At 38.4% G+C, this 20,090-nt stretch overlaps 1 pseudogene; it reads left to right on the top strand.

Annotated features, from left to right (window-relative positions):
• The window catches only part of LOC114694934, a 33,770-nt pseudogene extending 28,648 nt beyond the window's left edge, over positions 1 to 5,122 (top strand).
• Positions 5,123 to 20,090: the final 14,968 nt, after the last annotated feature.

The following is a 20,090-nucleotide window of genomic DNA, read 5'->3' as shown; positions in this document are numbered from 1 at the left end:
ATGCCACCACTGCCTGGCTCTGTTTCTCTCCTAGACTGAACCAATCTCATGTAGCCCAGTGTGGCCTTGAACTCACAGAAATCCAGGGGATCTCTGCCTCTGCCTCCCCAGTACTAGGATTAAAGGTGTGTGCCACCACTGCTTGGCCTCTATGTTTAATCTAGTAGCTGGCTCTGTCCTCTGATCTTCAGGCAAATTTTATTTGTGAACAAGTAAAATAAAATATCACCACATTTTTGTAACAAAGTTTTGGGTTTTATCATGTCTACTTTATAGAAATTTTTATATTTGAGGGAGATTTTCCCAAGTATTGCTTGAAATTATACTGTGAGTTGTTATTTGCTTCGACTTTGCTCATGATGGTATTTTCCATATACTTCCTTTTCTGTGTGTTAAAACTCTTTTTTAATTTCTTTTGATTTTAGTTGGGAAAAGAAAAGGCTTTCCATTCCCACAGATTATAAAACAATTCACTATTTTTGTTGTACTTGTATCACTTAATTTTTATATATTGAATACAAAACCCATTTGCAATGTATTTGGGTATAGGAGGACTGAATTTTTTTAAAGCTACCCTATATTTTTTTATTTATTTAGAAGTCTAGTTTCTCCCTGAGGATTTGAAATATCATCCTCAACACAAACTAAATCTGCAAATGAGGTCTGAGTTCTTACTCAAGTCAGCTTTTGTGAATCTTGTAATGATCTCAGTCTGCCTTGCCTTGGTGTTCATTTCTTAAGTGGAGATTACTATTTATACTGTATTTCACTGCATAACAAAATTTAACCTCACTGTTGTTTCAAAATGTTCCTAGCTGATAGTTTTACATTTTCAACCCCCTTTTCAAAATATTTAATAAATATGTCCTCATGAAGATAGTATACACTGCTTATTAAGAAAATATTTGTATGATTTATATTTTCAGCTCTGTTAAAAGTAGGATGTTATATAATTGAAGTAAATAACCTTGATAAATGCATTTTAGATCATTTTGGGAGGACTAAATCTGAGATTAAGAAAGAAAACACATGGATCTATGCTATGTAAAGATCCAATCAACTTAAAAGCATAATCCAGGTATGAAATCACAAGCTGGTAATAATAGCACTTAGGAAGCGAAGCCCAGGAAGATTGCCACTAATTCAAGGCCAGCCTGGGCTACTGTGTGAGAATGTTTCAAAATAAAAGCATGATAAATCATGACTAACTTCTAGATATAAATTGAGTGAAGAGAATCAGCATGTGATTAAACTAATAAAACATTGCTATGCATTTTGATGATGTTCATTATTATGATAACATATTAATGTGATTATTGATAAACTTACAAATGTAGAAAATGATAATATAGGATAATGCTAGATTTACATAATAGTTGGGAATTATATATTTCACAAATAATCACCTTCTATTCTTTCAGATGAATAAAGATATTAAAAATTTGATTTAAATGAAGTGATAGTAAAAAGAAGCTAATAACTTTTATTTAGAAGATGAAATGGTATACTACAGAATAAAAGAAAATATTCATTAAACACATATTTTCTTTTTCCTCTGATAATGGATTGTTTTCCAAAATATATGAGCAATTTCCAAAATTCAATAGTAAGCCAAGTAAATTAAAACAAATCAAAGATCAGAGCAACATATTTGTATACATGCTTTACTGAAGAAGACATGAGATGGTTAGAAAACAAAATCATGGCAAATCCTATATATCCTCATTCACTAGGGAAAAGCAATTAAAGCCACAGTCTCATATACAGCTCACCCGTTAACAAATGCCTAAAATAAAAGAAAGCAGAAGCTTGCTGTTCTTGCAAAGGGGCAGGGAGCATCACCTTACCATGTGCCAGTGGACTGCTGGAAATGTGAGTGCCAGTGGCTACCCACTGCTGCCATGAGGATCTGTGGCCACCCCTGTAATGAACACTCCTAAAACTCTTCCAGCCTGAGCCCAGGCTCAGTCTCCTTGACCTTTTTTTTCTTCTGTTCTTCATACTTACCATCATATCACACCACTAAGCTTTTATACAAATCCTTCCTTTGTCTTGAATCTTCATGTCTCTCTTTGCCCAGTCCAGCTCTGTCCATCTAAAGAGCCCCTAGACCTTCACTTGACATCTCTTCCTTTAGGAAAGCTTATCACAAGTAAAGCTGATGATTGGTTCTGGATTTGAGTAATTAAATCCCGCTATTCATCAGCCCAAGCAGCTCTGAGGAAGTGGAGACACTTGACTTGCTCCTCCTTAGTGTCCTTAGTACCTACCATAGTTCTGGTACATTCTAAACACTTCACGTTGGCAAATGAGTGCATGAGGCTTAGACTAATGAATGCATAAGTTTAAAAGTACAGAAGTCACTAATACAGGATTGAATAAGGGATGGGAGAAGGCATGATAAGCCAGAAAGTTGAAGTCAGAATCTTTAAGTACTTTTAATTGGAAAACATAGCAGCTTCCCTGGGAGGGCTTTTATTTTAAAGACTGGACATAATTCAAAGAACTGGAACCTTTGCCACTGAAGCAAAGTGATGACACTTATGGATAAAATACAAAGCTTAAAGATATTTGAAGTATACTGATACAAAATCGATTTCTAATTTACCACATGTTGTTTCTAATGTATAAGAGTCTCTAGACCTGTGATCAGGACATCTTAAATTTGAAGAACCTTAGACATCAATTTTTTTTTAACACAAATAACTTATTTTACAGAAAGGAAAGCTAAGCTAGTTTCCCATTTGCAAATGACTTGGAGCATGTTTGTTCTGATTTCTGCTAATTCTTCCTTTTCCATGTCAATCAACAAGTCCAATTTTATCCTCCGTTGATACATTTCTGCCTCCCCCCCACTGTGGTGACAACTTGGAAGCCTATATTCGCCAAACCTGCCTGACCATATGACCTACCTTACCTCTGGGCATACAACGCAAAGTGTTTCTTTTCATGGTTACTTTAAAAAATTTTAAAAACAAAAGGGAATTTATTTGTTATTATTAGTTACTTTTCTCATTGCTATGAAAAAATACATAGTAAAAGCAACTTAAAGGATAAGGTGTTTATTTGGGCTTCCAGTTTGAGGGTATAATTAATAATGATGGGGAAGACATGGTCCCCAAAGCATGAGGAAGCTGCTCACATTGTATCGACTCAGGAAGCAGAGAGATGAATGCTGATGCTTGGTTTATTTCCTTTTCTTTATTTAGTCAAAGATCTCATCCCATGGAATGTTGCGGCTTGCACTCAAGGTGGGTCTCTTGGCCTTATTGAACATCATCTAGAAACTTCCTCACAGACATGCCTAGAAGTTTGCTCCTAGGTAGTTTTAGATTCTGTCAAATAGACACTCCTTATTGACCATCTTAGGTGATAGTTTATTACAGTGCTTGTCATTTTAGAGTATTGGCCAAAAGGGAAGGCAGCTGCCAGATCTCAACATCAGCCTAGAAAGAGGAGAAAGTGCTAAGGGTTTGGGGGATGTCATCATAGAATCACAAAATCACAAAGTGGACATCGTGGAAGAGACTGCAAAGTGAATTTGCTGGCCAAGGAACTAGAGGACTTTGGGATGAAGAAAGCTGCTGCTCAAGCTGCCACTGGAGTCCTAGCTTCTCACTACAACAATGCTTATCTTAACAGCATCAACTGCTCACTCACCTTTCATGGTCAAGAACTGCCTGGTTACCCAAACTGAAATTAAACTCAGGCCATCATTATGACCGGGTTGGTTTAAATAGTGGAAAATCCATGCTGTTCTCTGTTACAGAGAAACATTAAATGCCCACCTTTGAGCACAATGACATCTGCCATGTGACTTGGGAGATACCCCCTAATGACAAAGCATCTCTTCAGTATATGATGGAAGTGGACACAGAACAAACCATGCTGGGGAGGAAGGCTGAATGGTTCGCTCCTGAGTGTACAGAGTGTGAAAGACTCATGGAACTCTGTAAGTATCTGAAGAAGCTGGAAGCTGATAAAGTCAACAACAAGACAAGGATCTCACAGATCTTACACTGTGTTGCACACCTGCCACAAACAGGAAGCTGAATGACTTTGGTAGGTGCTGGAGGATGAGGTTCACCCTTGCCAGACAGCTCTTTTTTCAACCCTTCATACTGCTCCTGGACAAATCTACCAACCTCCTGGACCTGGATGCTTATATGTGTGGCTGAAAAGGAGCTAAAGCTTTAAAGTACATACTGGTCCTTGTGTTCCATTCTCAAGATTTTATGAATGAGATTTCACCAAATTATCCATATGTACAATAAGAACTAAAATCATGAGTGTGTATGTAAAGTATGTAAAGACACAAATGGAACCAGGGAAGAACCAAATGAAGAGGTTTCACTGGGAGCGAGATCAGGTATTACACTTGAAGAATTGCATTGCCAAGTTGGACCAGAAGGCTCAGAGCAAGAAAAATACACCACAGAAAATGAAGGCATCAGGACTAACAGAAAGGACTTGCGAGCAGCAAGACATTGTTATTTTATCCCACCACCCATCATTATGGTACAAAGCATGATCTTCAAGTTTACAAAAGATAGACCTTATATCTGCCATGATCTAGAATTTGTTCTTGGTCTTGACATAAGAGAGTCTTTTCTCGGGAAGTGAACTCTTTCACAGCTGCTAACTGGAGAGCTGCTACCCACAAATGTCAAGATAAGGTATCACCATCAGCACTCACAGGAGAAATTGGACTTGGACTTGTCATTTTTGGAGTACATGATGAAGTGCTACCCAGAGATCAAGAAGTAGATAATGAAGATCTCTGAGTACTGCAACCTTCTAAGAAACAGTAGCTGAGCCCATTCTAGAACCTGTTGGAGGGGCAGAAGTACTGAGTGTGCCTGCCCTGTCTGACTGGGCTGAACCCCTACATGCTCTCCCCAGATAAGTCTTCCAGTCACCTGGATATCACGATGACTAATGCACTGGCAGATGCTATTCATGAGTTGACAATGGTATGATAGCAGTCAGCACAATGTCAGACTCATCCAACAGATTGCACAGGAAGTCTGTCTGTGAGAATCAGACAATTGGAGACATCCTGGCCAAAAAGGAGTACCTCAAGTCTAAGACAATAAATATAGAGCCCAGATCACCAAAATGATCTACAACATGTGTGCTTGTAGCCAGGCTGGGCTCAGGACTGCCTCCTGGAGACTGCCAGTTTCCACCTGCCCAGTTGCCTAGGACAGGACATCCCCTGGGCTTGGGTCCTGAACTACATAAAAAGGAGGAATCGGCTGATCATGAACAACATGATCAAGCTCCTGCTGCTTTGCCATCACAGCCATAATCTACTGCACCCTTGAACTGTGAGCTTACCAGACCTTTCCTTCCTTGAATTATTTTGGTCAGGTCATTTTATCACAGCAACAGGAAAAGTAATTAAGCCACTTAGTCATTAGGAACAATGTAAATTAAAACTACTTTCAGATTCTATCATCTCCCCACTCAGAATGACTATTATTGAGGAAACAAAAAAAATGACTGATGTCAGCAAGGATGCAGTACAAGAAGGGCCCCGACTCAATGCTGGTGGGAGTGTAGACCAGTACTGCAGCTCTGAGAGTCAGTATGGAGGTTTCTCAAACAATTAAAAATAGAACTACTATACGACCTAGCTACACTGTTCTTGGACATATTTTCAAAGGATTCTATATTCTTCCATAGGGATGACTGCATGTTCATGTTCAGTGCTTCTATTTACAATAATAAGGAGATAGAATCAGTGTAAATGTGCACCAACAGATAAATGACTAATAAAAATGTGGTGCACGTTGTATAATGGAATTTTGCTCAACTATAAGGGACATTAAATTATAATATTTTCAGGAAAATGGATAGATCTGGAAAGCATTATAGTCGATGAGCTATCCCAGGCTCGGAAAGACAAATACTGCATGTTCTTTCTCACATGTAGTCCTAGCCTATAAATTTACTGTATGTATATTTGTGGGAAACAAACTGTAAAGAGTCCCATGAGACGGGAAAGGGAGGTTATAAGGAAGAGGATGGGAAGATAACAGAACACATGAGAGAATACTGGGGATGAAGGGGTACAGGCAGATAGAGGGAAGAAGAGGGTGGGAGAAAAGATCTCAGGAGAAGCTCAACGAAAACCAAGTAGGTATGAAATTGCCTTCATGAAATTTGTTACTTTGTATACTAGTTAAACAATAAATATAATTAGTACAGGCTAGAGTGATATAGACTACAGAGCATCTGACTTCCATGTTGTTCAGATTCAGGGAACCCCTTCCTGACATGTCTTTCCTCTACTCCACAAATGCCATATTCTTTATGACTTTAGCCTTTTTACTTTTCCTCATTGTTATCACCTTCCCACAGACTTTGAAGCAGCTTTGATGACATGTCTCTTGATTCATCTAATCCTCCTCCTTTTTTCCTCTCCCCCCTCCCATCTATTTTTAAGTTACAGAAAAGACAAGAAAATCACAGCCTAGAGGCTTCAAGATTTAAGGTTTTCACTCTATGGAATGTGTGAATCATCTACTTGGACATTCAGAGGCATAATTATTTGTTTCTTTTTCCAAAGAAGCTGTCTTGAGAGATTAAAATAATATAGATGTTTGATATGGGCTCCTTTTAGATATTCTCTTACCTGAAATTTTGTCTGTAATTCTGTTCATCTGCAAACATGTCTACAATGTGTGCCCAACAAATTAAAATAGGACATGACTAGTAAAGTAAAATCATCAGAATAGAGCATCTCCAACTCCCAGCCTTTGAATTTAATCTTAGTTAATAGATCAGTTTAATCTATTTGCTAGCAAGAGGTCTAGATCTCATTTAAAGCTCAGCCCTAGGAGAGTATATTGACATCAACACATTTCCATGTAGGTATTGACAAGATCCCAAAGCTTATGACACCATGAAGGCAAAACTCTCTATTATTATTAGGTGCTATATCCTCTATGCAACATGTGTTTTTGTCATTTTTGGTAAATCTGCTTTCCAAAAACATAATGGAGGCTGTCATGAAACTTGCCTAGGAGACCTTCCCACGGTGAGCAGTCCTAACATTTTCAGTTTCTAAACAGATCAAGAAGTAGACTGAGGAAGAAAGCATGGATGACACATATCTAATCCAGCTGTTGCTATTCTGAGATGAAGCTTTTCATGGCTTGTGAACTTTCCTCTGCACTGTGTCTGCTGTTCCTGTGTTACATTAGATCCTCAAGGTTGGGAGGAAGGGGCAGGGTGGCTGTTTTTCATCCTTACTACTGAGGGCACAGAAATAGACCATTGTAGTTTATCAGGGCTAGGACCAAAGCTGCATATTTATAAACCATGAACCCATCCCCTATTTTGTTCAATGTTCTTTCTCTTAAACTTGCCTATCATCATGTTTAGACAAGGCTAAATGTTAGGAACTTGGGTTTCTTATTCTTGTCATGGTCTTCTCACAGTCTTCTCACTAGTTGCAAATGCAGTGAAAAAAAAAATTATCTGCAGCAGAGAGAAAATAGTGAATGCCAATGGCCAGCATGAATCAAAGAAACAACAAGATGCAGAGTTAAAGACCACATAGCCAACACTTAAAGAAGATTAGGGGGTATGAAGGGAGGGACATGGGAAAGACAGAGGTTGAAAGAGAGAGGGGAAAAACAGTGAGTATAGTTTTGAGATATCAGGAGAACCAGATACACATATGGAGAGCATCATATAGAAATCCAGGAATTAGCATGGTAAACACACATACACATATATGCTCACATGCACCAGGTCCTAGGGAAACTTTTGAAATATTTTCTTGGCTGAAGATATATTTTGGGATTCTTTTTTAAAATATATATTTGTCTTTTATTTTTTATTTTATTTTATAATTTAATTTTATATATCAGCCATGGATTCCCTTGTTCTCCCACCTCCCACTACCCCCCCCCCCGTCTTCCCCCAGCCCACCCCCCATTCCCATCTCCTCCATGGCAAAGACTCCCCTGAGGATTGAGTTCAACCTGGTAGATTCAGTCTAGGCAGGTCCAGTCCCCTCCTCCCAGGCTGAGCCAAGTGTCCCTGTATAAGCCCCAGGTTCCAAACAGCCAGCTCATGCACTGAGGACAGGTCCCGGTCCCACTGCCTGGATGCCTCCCAAACAGATCAAGCTAATCAACTGTCTTATTTATCCAGAGGGCCTGATCCAGCTGGGGGCTCCTCAGCTATTGGTTCATAGTTCATGTGTTTCCATTCGTTTGGCTATTTGTCCCTGTGCTTTATCCAACCTTGGTCTCAACAATTCTTGCTCATACGAACCCCCCTCTTTTTCGCCAATTGGACTCCTGGAGCTCCATCTGGGGCCTGGCCATGGATCTCTGCATCCGGTTCCCTCAGTCATTGGATGAGGTTTCTAGCACAATTAGGGTGTTTGGCCATCCTATCACCAGAGTTGGTCAGTTCGGGCTGTCTCTGGACCATTGCCAGTAGTCTATTGTGGGGGTATATTTGTGGATTTCTGTGGGCCTCTCTAGCACTTTGCTTCTTCCTATTCTCATGTGGTCTTCATTTATCATGGTCTCTTATTCCTTGTTCTCCCTCTCTGTTCTTGATCCAGCTGGGATCTCCCGCTCCCCTAAGCTCTCTTTCCCTTGACCCTTGCCCTTCAGAACTTCACAACTGATGCTGAATTCCAGATCAGAACAATCTAAACTTAGAGAAACTTTGTTTGGCTATGTTCTCCATAAACACAGTAGTATTTAGTTGATCAGTTCATTGACAAAGGAAGGGATCACCCTATCTATATCTATGTGTTTAGGTAGGTTCACATATCTGAATGAAATCTGCAATACAAAAGAGCCTGAATCTTTAGAGAGTTAAGCTAGACAGGGAGCAAAAGGGAAGACAAGAGTGAGAGCAGGCTGTAAAGAGGGTCTTTGGTTCTTTTTGCTGCTGTTCTCTTTCCAGCTACTTCTAGTGGTTCCACCACTACTATTGCTTTGAATTTCATGATAAAACTGCAATGCTGCCAGCAAAAACCACCCTCCTCACAGGCACACTGCTCCCTCAGCTGAAGATTGCATGGACCCAATCCCTCCCTTTCATAGTTTGTTAACATAACATATCTTGGTGTCTTGGTGTGTTATTTTTTTCACTTCAACTATAAAATCTTCTCAAAGACCAGAATTCTGCTTGATCATGAATTTAAATCAATTTAACTTCTCAGTTAAAGTCCTCTGTACAGACATCTCACTGCAAAGCAAGAGATGAAATTAAAAAATGGCAAACATCCTCATCAAAGATCCCAGAGATACTTCATCGAGAAACTGATGGGAACAGATGCAGAGTCCCACAGCCAAACCTTAGGCAGATCTTGGGGAGTCCTGGAGAGGAGGGGAGGAAGGATCAGAGAAATCAGAGGGGTCAGGGACACCAGGAGAACAAGGCCCACAGAATCAATTGACCAAGACTTATTGAGACAGAGATCAGGGAGCCTGTGGGGGTCTGACCCAGGTCCTCTGCATATATGTTATAGTTGAGTAGTTTGGCGTTCATGCGGGACTCCTAACAGTAGGGGGAGGGGGGAGTGTCACTGATACTGTTGTCTCCTTATGGGACCATTTTCTCCCTACTGGGTAGTCTTGTCCAGCCTTGATGTGATGGTGTGTACCTGGTCTTATTATAGCATATTATGTGGTATTTGGTTGATATTCCTGGGAAGCCTGTTCTTTTCTGAGGGGAGATGGAAAAGGTGTAGATCTGGGGGAGGGAAGAGGTGGAAGGAAGAAACTGGGGGGAGGTGAGAGAGGGGAAAGTGTGGTCGGGATGTAATGTATGAAAGAAGTATAAAAACAAACAAACAAACAGATAGATAGATAAATAGAAAAAATAAAATGGTTAACAGAAAGCCAGAATTGGTGGTGTAAATGCCTTTAAAGTCCCTCAAGTTAGCTACAAGGGTACTGCTGAGCTCTTTGTTAACACTGGCTTTTCACTATAAAATACCCTCATCATATGAATGACTAAATTACCAAAAATAGTCTTCTTATTTGGACCAGACAGTTATATTTCCCATCATTCTTTTTGCCACTGGCAGCAACACACTCTAAAATGGCATTCTAAGAAATGAGTTCAGTTCTTCTAATATGATTTTGGTTATCACCAAATTGAATGATATCAGACACTTGGTTTTGATTGTAGCTTGGGCTAACTTTGTGATGAATTCCCGGATATGATGAGGGGAAAGGTGATAATAGAGTTGGAGATAAAAAATGATAAAGATTATTCTGACAGTGTGAGCTCACAGTTCATAGATTCTGGGTTTTATATTCTGTATTACTTCTATATAACAATGAGAGACATGAAAGAAACTTATGAATACAAGCTATCAATGAAAATAAAACAAAATGGAGGACCACAGTTGATATTCCTATAAAACTAAACTATTGCACATGAAGTTGTTTAAAACCAATTCTAGCCTATTGGTGATACTAAGCCTTTTAGGTGAGATCGTAACCACTGAAATGGATGCTTTTGCCCAAAGAGATAATTTTCACACATTTCATTCTAAATCCAGAATTAACCACACAGTTACAGTTTGGTAACAGAACATGATGTATTTTTCACTTGAGTCTGTGAAAAATAATTAATGTCATAATGCACTAGTGCTGTACAAATATCATCATTCTCATCTCTTTCTACCTAAGAGCACATTCTACTCACAAAGAAGGTTCTTCAGACCTTCAGCCTAAAAGAGAATTTGGTGTTTTCTTCTTCCCCTTGGGTTTTGTGCAATTCATACATGCCTATGGCCTTACTCATGGAGCAAGTGGATATATTTCCTACTTTATCTCTGAGACTCTGGCCTCACAACCAGTTTGAGTCTTGGTTTGCATTAGCAGTTATATCTACAGGACATGCAGACATCATGACTTAATTATATTCAAGCCCCAACAGATGCATTTGCAAACTAACTTATTTGTTGCTTTGGCTCCCCATATATCCCCAGCATGCCAGATGTTTTCTTAAATTGCTCACTTGCTCAGTAGATTTGAAATCAGTGGGGCTTGGTGGTAAAGGCAGAGGGATCTTGTTCTTAATTTTGTTTCCTTGAATCAAAGCCCCCTGCCACAGCTCTGCATTGACAGAGCTACCTTAGTCCCTCCTTCTATGACAAATATTGAATTTCAGCTTTAAGGTTTCATTAGTCCAAGTGATGTCTCCTGGAAGCTATTTCATTCTTCCTCGCTCATAACCTCAGGCAGAAACTAACATTCTCAAGAAAAAAAAAAAAAAAAAAAAAAAGGAAACAAGAATAAGACAGAGTCTCCCTGTGGTTTTAAGTCTCTTTGATGCCCCATTGCAGGTGCATATACTCAGCAGCCAGGCTTCAAGAAAAGCTCCAGACTCAATTCCTGTCAGTGGTACTTGAACAACTACCCCCTCCTCTTTCTGGGAACTCAGGAACTTTAAGGGGTATTACTGAGCAGACTTAGCAGTTCACAGAAACCTTCAAAGTAAGCAAAATCCACTGGCTTTTTTCACTGAAACGTCCTTTGTTTCCCAGCCCAATGGAAGAAATACATAATAGAGTGAAAATAGCATTGAATGAATGGGTTTCATTGTGATCCCCTTGACTATTCAGGTGTATGATACTAGAAAAAGTGGTTACTATTTCTGGAACCCATTTCTTCATCTTTGAGAAAAAAGAATTGATGATGATTATACCTTTTTAGAAGTCAACCATCTTATGTTTGTCTTTTACTAATTAAATGAATATTTCTTCCTTGTTCTTTGTAATATATTTCAGGCTGGATACAAGAGACATAAAGATACAAAAAGTACATTATTACCCATATTTGAAGTTCATAGTCTAATAAACATAAAATTCATATGGCTATTAAGTGAGTGTAATATATGATGGGGATGTTAAAATCAAGATTCCTGAGAGAAGACGAATTCCTAATTCAGATTGTGGAGAGAAAGTGAGCAGCCATCACTGGACTTCTGATTTCTCCATTTCTCAGTCATCTAATTATTTTAGCTGATAAAACAAACCCAACCTAGAATTTAGCAGCATGGTACGATGACTTTACACCCCACAGGGTTTGTGTAACTTTGTTGTAAATTCTGACAACTGGTGAATCAAGATTCAGATTCTTTAGTTTTAGAATTCTACCTTCTTAAATGTAAAGCTTCCAGGTTCCTTCTTTTACTCTTTTATTTTATGTGAATGGGTGTTCTGCCTGCATGCATGTGCACATACCATATGTGTGCCTGCTGTCTCATGGAGGTTAGAAGAAGCCATTAGATAGTCTGGAACAGGAGTAAGTGATGTTTTTGAGCCAGGATATGAGTTCTGGAAATCAAATCTGGGTCCTTGGGATGAGCAGAAAGTAGTCTTAACTTCTGAGCCATTATATTAGTCTCAGCCCCCAGGATCTTGCAGGAAAGACAGGGATAATCAAATCTCATCTCACAATTCTTAACCCCCACTTTATTTTTTAAAAATATTAACTACTTACACCTGTCGTCTAAGCAGAGATTCCCTGTCCCAACTGACCTGTTCCAAATAACAGACTCAGAGGCTGAATATGAATTATAAGTGCTTGGCCAGTATCTCAGGCTTATTGCTAGCTAACTCTTACATTTAAGTAGTTTATGCTTTACCACATCGCTCATGGCTTGTTACCTCATTTTCTGCATGTCCTGCTTGCTCAGTGGCTGGCTAGCATCTCCAGACTCCTCCCTTCTCCTTCCTAGCAGTCTCAGTTTGGCTCTCCCATCTAACCTTATTCTGTTCAACCATTGGCCAGTCAGCTTCTTTATTAAACCAATCACAGCAACAAATCTTCACAGCGTAAAACAGATTATTCCACAGCACTGCTGACTATCCCTGCCATTTCATTGATCCTTATCTCTACTGTTGTGACATTTGTCAGAGAACAAGTTTCCCCTCTTTTCTACTAGAGAACTCCTAGTTTGCTCTTACAGACCACAAATGCTTGAGCATGGAATTTTTACATATTATCTATGTTTTCCAGACTCTCTTCATGTTTTTATAATTATATATAAATATAAGTTATAAAAATATAACTTGAGTGGAAGTAGTAAATTAACTGTATGTACTTTTTTTAATACTTAAAGGATAGAAAAACTATTCTACAGCTTTGACATAATAGGGTTTTAATTCTAGAAGAAATTATAAAATCTAATTCAACCTGGTGATTAGTTTAAGAATTCCCTAAACAAGTGTTCTTAATGGATAACAATCATTCTCATCCTAAATGTTGTAATTGAAAGTATAGACACCGCATTGTGTTCTATTTTGGAATCTTTAACTTTTCTCCAATACTTTCTACCTGTGTGGCCCATTTTTTTGTGCTCTAGACAATGTTTCTTTCTTCACATTGAAGTTCACTCAATTATGAAATGATTCCTTCTTGCTCTCATTTTCAGAAACATAGCCTCCCTGCTTCATGTTCACTGCTGTGACTTTGAGATTCTCTCTTATCTTACTTAGATGCTCCAAGATCTGCTAGACTGAATCTTTCCACATAATCAGAAACTGGGAACCAAAAGAGAATAGTGCAATTAGTAAATGAGAAAGGTCTCCAAAAGGGAAATATGCCTCCCTGGCAAGGAATATAAACTTAACCTTAAAGGAAAAGACAGCAACTGAGTTGTTCACAACTGAAGAAGAGAAACAATCAAAACCTGGGTTTCATCAAGTTAGAAAAAGCTCTTTAGATGGTTAAATTGTCAATCAGTGGAGGTGCACAGGGGAACTAAATTGCCCTTCTTCTTATCAACTCTTATGTTATTTTCCTTCCTGAATTCTTCTATGTTTAAAAAAATGTCAAAAACAAGTTAAAGGATTGTTCTGTTGCTTTTTCAGGGTGCAATAATGCTTCATTTCTCAAAGTTGTTTTTATCATTATTCAACAAACTACTTCTTATTTATAGTTTTCAAGTCCTCACTCTGGCAACCATAAGAATAAAACAGCTTAAATTTTTCAGGATTCCCCATGCTTTTGGCCACATAAGAATGCAAGCTTGGGGTGGGGAAAAAAAGAATGCAAGCTTATCCTAGAGTACTGTTTTGGGTTACTGTACAAGAGATGTACTAAGTTCTTCCACATTCCATACATAAAGGTTGATGTCTGGTTCTGTGATCACAGTGCAGGATGAATAAAGTCAGGTTCTGCTTGAACTGAGACCAATGTTCTTTCCAGTCTTGAGGCAACTCTTGAACAACTTCTTTATCTACCAACTGTGGCTTCTGTGAGATGCTCACAGAGAGATGATAGTGACATTGGATAAGAGCTAGGGAAATTGTGGACACCACTGAGCATCTAAGCAAACATTTCTACTAGGCTAGAACATGTTACCTCTTTTACCTCCTGTAGAGATTGCTCCCCTTTTTCATGGCACAACTTAACATGTACATGAACTTTTGGTCCTCGAAGCCTGGCATCACTCTAATCCAGACACTTAAACTTTGTTTTCTTTCTTCTTGCTGAAAAAAAAAACTCCTTCATTTACATAAAATAGATAAATCTTTTAAAATTTAGGGGAAACTTGGTCATGTCTTTAGCTGCTAATCAGAGAGCTACTCCCCCTGAGTGCCACTGGCTGAGGTACAGGCTGACAACACCACTCTTCTCTCAACCAGTTAGGAAAGCAAGGGCTACGGGTATACATTTGCTTATAAACATTAACAATAAACAGAGGGGGTGTTGCCTAGATCCTGAGCCTTCAGCAAAGATGAGGGTAATGATGCAGCAGGATTTGGGCTGGAAGAGGTGAGATCACGAATAGCGGATGGTCTAGGAGTACTTGTCCAACAAAGTCTAGACTTTAAACATAAAATTAGCCCTAATATATCAGAACACAATGCATCCGTAGATTACTATAAAAGTATAGCATGACATCTCAGGAACTGGTGATGTGGTCCTGGTTTCTATTGCTCTCCTTTTACTAATGATAGTTTCCAGTTGTACTGCTAGTATATGTAGCATCTTAGTTATAGTTAATTGTCAGTAACACTTGATTCCCCAAACTAGAATATGCACTCTGTAACACACACATATTCTTTGAAACTTCGTTCTCACACAAATGCCACATCACATCCTCCCCAGAACCAAGCCTATGACTGACTGACAAGCCCAATGGAGAAAGAGCAGAAAACAGGAAAACATGCATTATACAGAGCCCTGCATTCATCAGGCCGCCCTCCAGAAAGGGGAAATAACAAAGAGTGAATGGTGGGAAGTCATTTTATCTGCTAGAAAAATATGCCCTGTTCTCTACTCAAAAAACAAGTGGTCATGAAGCAACCACATTATTTAAAGCTACAAAGCAAACAGGAAGAGGTAAACCAAACACAGGCCCTGAGAACTTCTCGCAAAGGCTGGGCTCGATAGCAAGCAAGCACGGAGAGAGGGCATGCTGACAGGCTCCCGTGGCTGCTGCACATTTAGAACATCTTGATGAGAAAGAAAGCAAAGAGGAAAGGAAAGTACCAGTTCCCTTTTAACAAGCTATTTAGGGTAGCATTTGATAAATCAAGGGAATAATAATGCTTTCTTGAACCAACCCCCATCAGTGCAGCATTGCCAGCTGGAAAAGAAGCCCAGACGTGATGTTATAAGAAATTTCTCAAAAGTATGACATAGAAGAAAGCTGTCTTCAGAACTCCAGAAAATGGTGATGCTCAAAATTATTTGGCAACACAAGTAAGTTCAACAGAATTGTCACCAGTTGTCTTGAAATTTACAGGTTGGACCAAGAGAATCCTTAGTTCTAAAATATATGATAGCTTGTAGACATTTCCCCATTTTAGCCACATTTGATGGCATGTGTAACCACACTTAAGATCACCTCTTAACCAAATTATCCCATTGCTTTACAGGCCACTTTCACGTGTGAGCAAAGAAGAGGATGAATTTATGACGCCTAAGTCATTTAGATATGTTCTTAATATCTGCAATCATCTAGTGAGTCAGGTATCAATGTCACAATTTCACCAGTGAGTATTCTAAGGTTGAAGTGACTGTCCTATCATCAGAGTCATTTGGGGCCGGGTCAACTCAATGGCACCCTCCCCTATGCCATGTGATAAGACATATTTAAGGGATGCTGTGGAATGCTCCATGGCAGGATAATTTGTCATGGTTGAAAATGTCAATTTCTTTTATGCCAGAGCAGAGTTGCATTGGAAAAGTTTTCCCCTTGGTTACAACAGGAAGTATGTGTTCTTTGCACTCTCAAAATCCAGTTATCTTCCTAGGGGCAGACAGCTGAAGGCCTTCTTCTCCTAGATATGAACGACATAGAAAAATGAACAAGTCGTCTGACAGTGGTATTAATGTATGTTTTCCCATTTCTCGGTTCTGACAAGATGTAGTGTCACAGAGAACCAAATTAACACACTGGGAGGTTTTGTCATTAAAGAAATACCAGTGCGCTTTGATTATTGCTGCCAAGAGGGCTGAGTGTGGGGGGCAAACAGTAATCCCACTCTCAGAACTAATATTCTTGCAGACAGCACAGCTCTGTCTCGGCGTATCTTGAATTGGGAGATGGGGTGTAATTTTTCAAATCTAGAGGGACAAAAATGATTTCCGAGCTAGGTACTTAAAGGTACAGCCAGCCATAGATCGCAATGAACACAGCTGTCAATGTTGCCATAATCATAAAAAAAAAAATGTGAGAGAGGGAAACATGAGAGTCGGGGGAGAAAATCACAAGTGTTTCAGTGCGATTTGTATGAGCAGAATATGCCATTTGTGAGACTAAGCCAGAAAGGCACTTAAGTAGCAGGGTAAAAATAAGATTTATTTATCTGAAAGAAGTTACCAAATATAATCAGGCAATTTACTGAAAGAGTTTCTGAAGTCCTCACTTTATCGCTGGAATTGTGTTGCTTTTCTTTGCATTCAAATTGGAATGCTACCATTTTAGAACTTTAAAAAAGTACTTCATGTGTTGTGCTGTGTTCCTCCTCCTCCTCCTCCTCCTCCTCCTCCTCCTCCTCCTCCTCCTCCTCCTTCTCCTCCTTCTTGATTAAAATATGTTCATTATGAACATTAGTTCCCAGACCAGGAATCAAAGATCCAGGTTCCTAATGTACATAGATCTCCCACTCATTGGCTACCAGTTAGTAAACTCTTGGAGCCCCAGTTTTCTCAATATTGAAAAGAACAATGCTATTTTAGCCCTACTGCCTAGGATTGTACATATCCAATGTTAGAGTTAATTAGGAAACACCCTGGAGAAACCAGACCTAACTCCTCAAACGGTGATAGTTTCTTAGTAAGCACAAAGATAGTGGACTCCCCTGATATCTTGTACAGAAAATTATATATGGTGTGGGGGGGGCATGCACAAAAATCAGCACGTTCTTTAAAAATGGGTTATAGGTGTATTCCCCCAACCCTGAAATAGCAACCACTGGACCTATTTGAAACCTAATTTACTGCTCACATTATCAGACTAAAAGAACGATGAGCTGAACTCATATCACGTGAAACATAAAATAAAGATTTAAAAATTCACTTAATTGCCTCAATTAATTGTTTCAGACCCTAATATGACATTCAGTCCTTAGGAGGATAGGTAATTACATCCATCACAAAATCATTTTGATCTGAAAGAGTTTAACCAAAAGCAAGTATTCGGAAGAAACAATGTCTTCAGAACAAAACACCTCAGGCTTTTGTGAGAAGACAAATGGTCTTCTATACATAAATGGCCCAACAGGGGAGAATGATGAGAATGGAAGAAGTATCATGGAATTCTACAAAGAACAATAGTCCTACAAGTTCACAATTATTCAGTGTCTGTCAACTTCCGGGAGGAGCTTTGTAAGAACAGAACCCAAACCCAAAGCAATCAAACCTCAGCAATGAGATCAGACAGACTGAGTGGATGCATGCGGACCACAGCCAAAAGGAAAGAAATCATTTCTGCTGTAAAATAATTCAGACTTTTAAAAATGAACTCAACAGTTGATTTTACTTTCATTGATATGTCAGCCCAGGAAAAATAATGCAATAAAAAAAAAAAGAATGTAGGTTCTGAAAGCTTAAGGAATCTTCCCATGGTTAACAATGATATGAAGAAAAATAAAAATTTCTTCAATATGTGTGTGACCATGGTCTTTGTGCGATGGGCTGAAATGAAGATTATTACATGTTACTGAAGATCCTGTCATGAATAGAACTTGTGGAAATGATGCTACAGTAACTGGATATCGCTGCCTTATGTATGGAAATATCAGCGGGGGAGGGGGGGTTGTATTTCCAGGGTCATTTGAACATGTACCCATTACCATGGAAATGGTAGAAACTGTGCTTATTTCATAACCATAGAGAAGGAACAAGGACTTAGGAAGCAGACCACAGATATTTCAAATACGGAGCCAGAAAATTGACACAAATATTTATTTTTTCCTCCAGAAACAGAATGCATGTCCTGAGCCCCAAAGTGGTATTCCTTGAACAATTCTTCAATATATTTATTTTTCAGATTCTCTTAGCTTGTATAATGTGTACAAAATCTACATAATTCAAAAGTCTAGTGTGTAAAAACCTATGGGTTTTTTTTTAACAAATAATTGAAATTATCTTAAATCTCAATTCCCACTCTTATGATAACAGAAAACTAGGCATCTTGTGTCATGTCAGTCTTTCAAGTTATTTCCAGTGTCAGGAGAATTAACTGTCTGCCTTTAATTCTGTTAGAAATGAAACAAAATTTTATGTGAGTAGAACTTTTCAGTTTTGATTTAATGCAATTTATTAGATTTTCTCTTGTGTTTACTCTTTCTGGAAGCTACAGGCTCTGTCTACTCCGAAGGTCATGAGAATAATAGCTCATGTTTTATTTCTGGTAGTGTAGCTTTTATGCTTGAATCTAAGAACCATCTTGGGTTAATTGTTGTGTGTGGTGTGAGATAGGAATCAATACTTATCTTTTCCTGAAAGGTTATCTGATTGTTCTGACACCATTTGTTACAAGGCTTTCAAAGTTCCTTACTACATTGTCTGGGCATCCTTATCAAACGTCAATTGACTACATGTGTGTGTGTATCTGCATCTGGCACACTCTGTTGCCTCATCATTCTGTCTGTTTTTATGCAAAGGTGACTTGATTAATTATAGTTCTTTGTAATAAGAACTGTAATAAAGTAGTTTAATAGCCAAAATTTATTCCTCACCTCTAAGATGTAATGTGGTCTTCTACAGGCCTTTGCATTCTTGTCTTAACTGTGTAATATCAATTTCTAAATAAAATGTAAATTTAAAAATCTATTGTGTTTTGATCAAACTGCTAAGTACTAGAGGTAATATATACAGTGCTTATTCTGCAAAGTGGCAATGTGGCTTGTCTTACCATTTAGTCTTGCTGAGGCATGTTCTATAAGGTTTAATACAGATTTCTTGCCTTTCCCTTAAGTATGCAATTTCATCCTATATGTATTTATTTATAAATATTCCATGTGTGGATACAGATCATACAACTTTTTCTTTTCTCAAACTTCTGAGGGTAATTTTTTGAAGTGATGTCCCTTTACTGCTAAATGTTTTATTAAGACATAGTTCCTAATGTATGAATAGCCATAAGACTATTATCAACTCATAATAGACACCATTTACTATCCAGATTTTCCCAATTGTTTCCTTTCTGGTAAAATCAAATTTTAGGTCAAGTATTTTATGCCACTATCACTTCACATTAGTGTCTTCATCTAGAACAAAATTGTCCAACAGAATTGTTGTGTTGCTGCTGCAGCAGCAGCAAATGTTGACTATTTTCACTGTGCAGAGTAGCCTCACATGTGTGACCACCGAGCATTTTAAATATGAAGAAGTATTACAAGTTGATTTTTATTTTATTTAATGTAAATAAACTTAATTTGAAGCATTAGAATAATCTCATGTCATAGCTATTGTTTATAACTCTGAACACTTCAATAACAATTCCCAAGTCCTTTTTCCTTGACAGTTTTTATTAATATGCTTTATTATTTGATAGAAAGTGCCTCAACTTGGGTTTACCAGGCAGTGTTTCATAATTAGATTAGATTCAGACAAGATATTGTACGCATCATA

This window comes from Peromyscus leucopus, chromosome 19 (genome assembly GCF_004664715.2).
Source record: "Peromyscus leucopus breed LL Stock chromosome 19, UCI_PerLeu_2.1, whole genome shotgun sequence".
Lineage (NCBI taxonomy): Eukaryota > Metazoa > Chordata > Mammalia > Rodentia > Cricetidae > Peromyscus > Peromyscus leucopus.
Note: the sequence above shows the minus strand (reverse complement) of the source record. Positions and strands in the feature narration are given on the sequence as shown.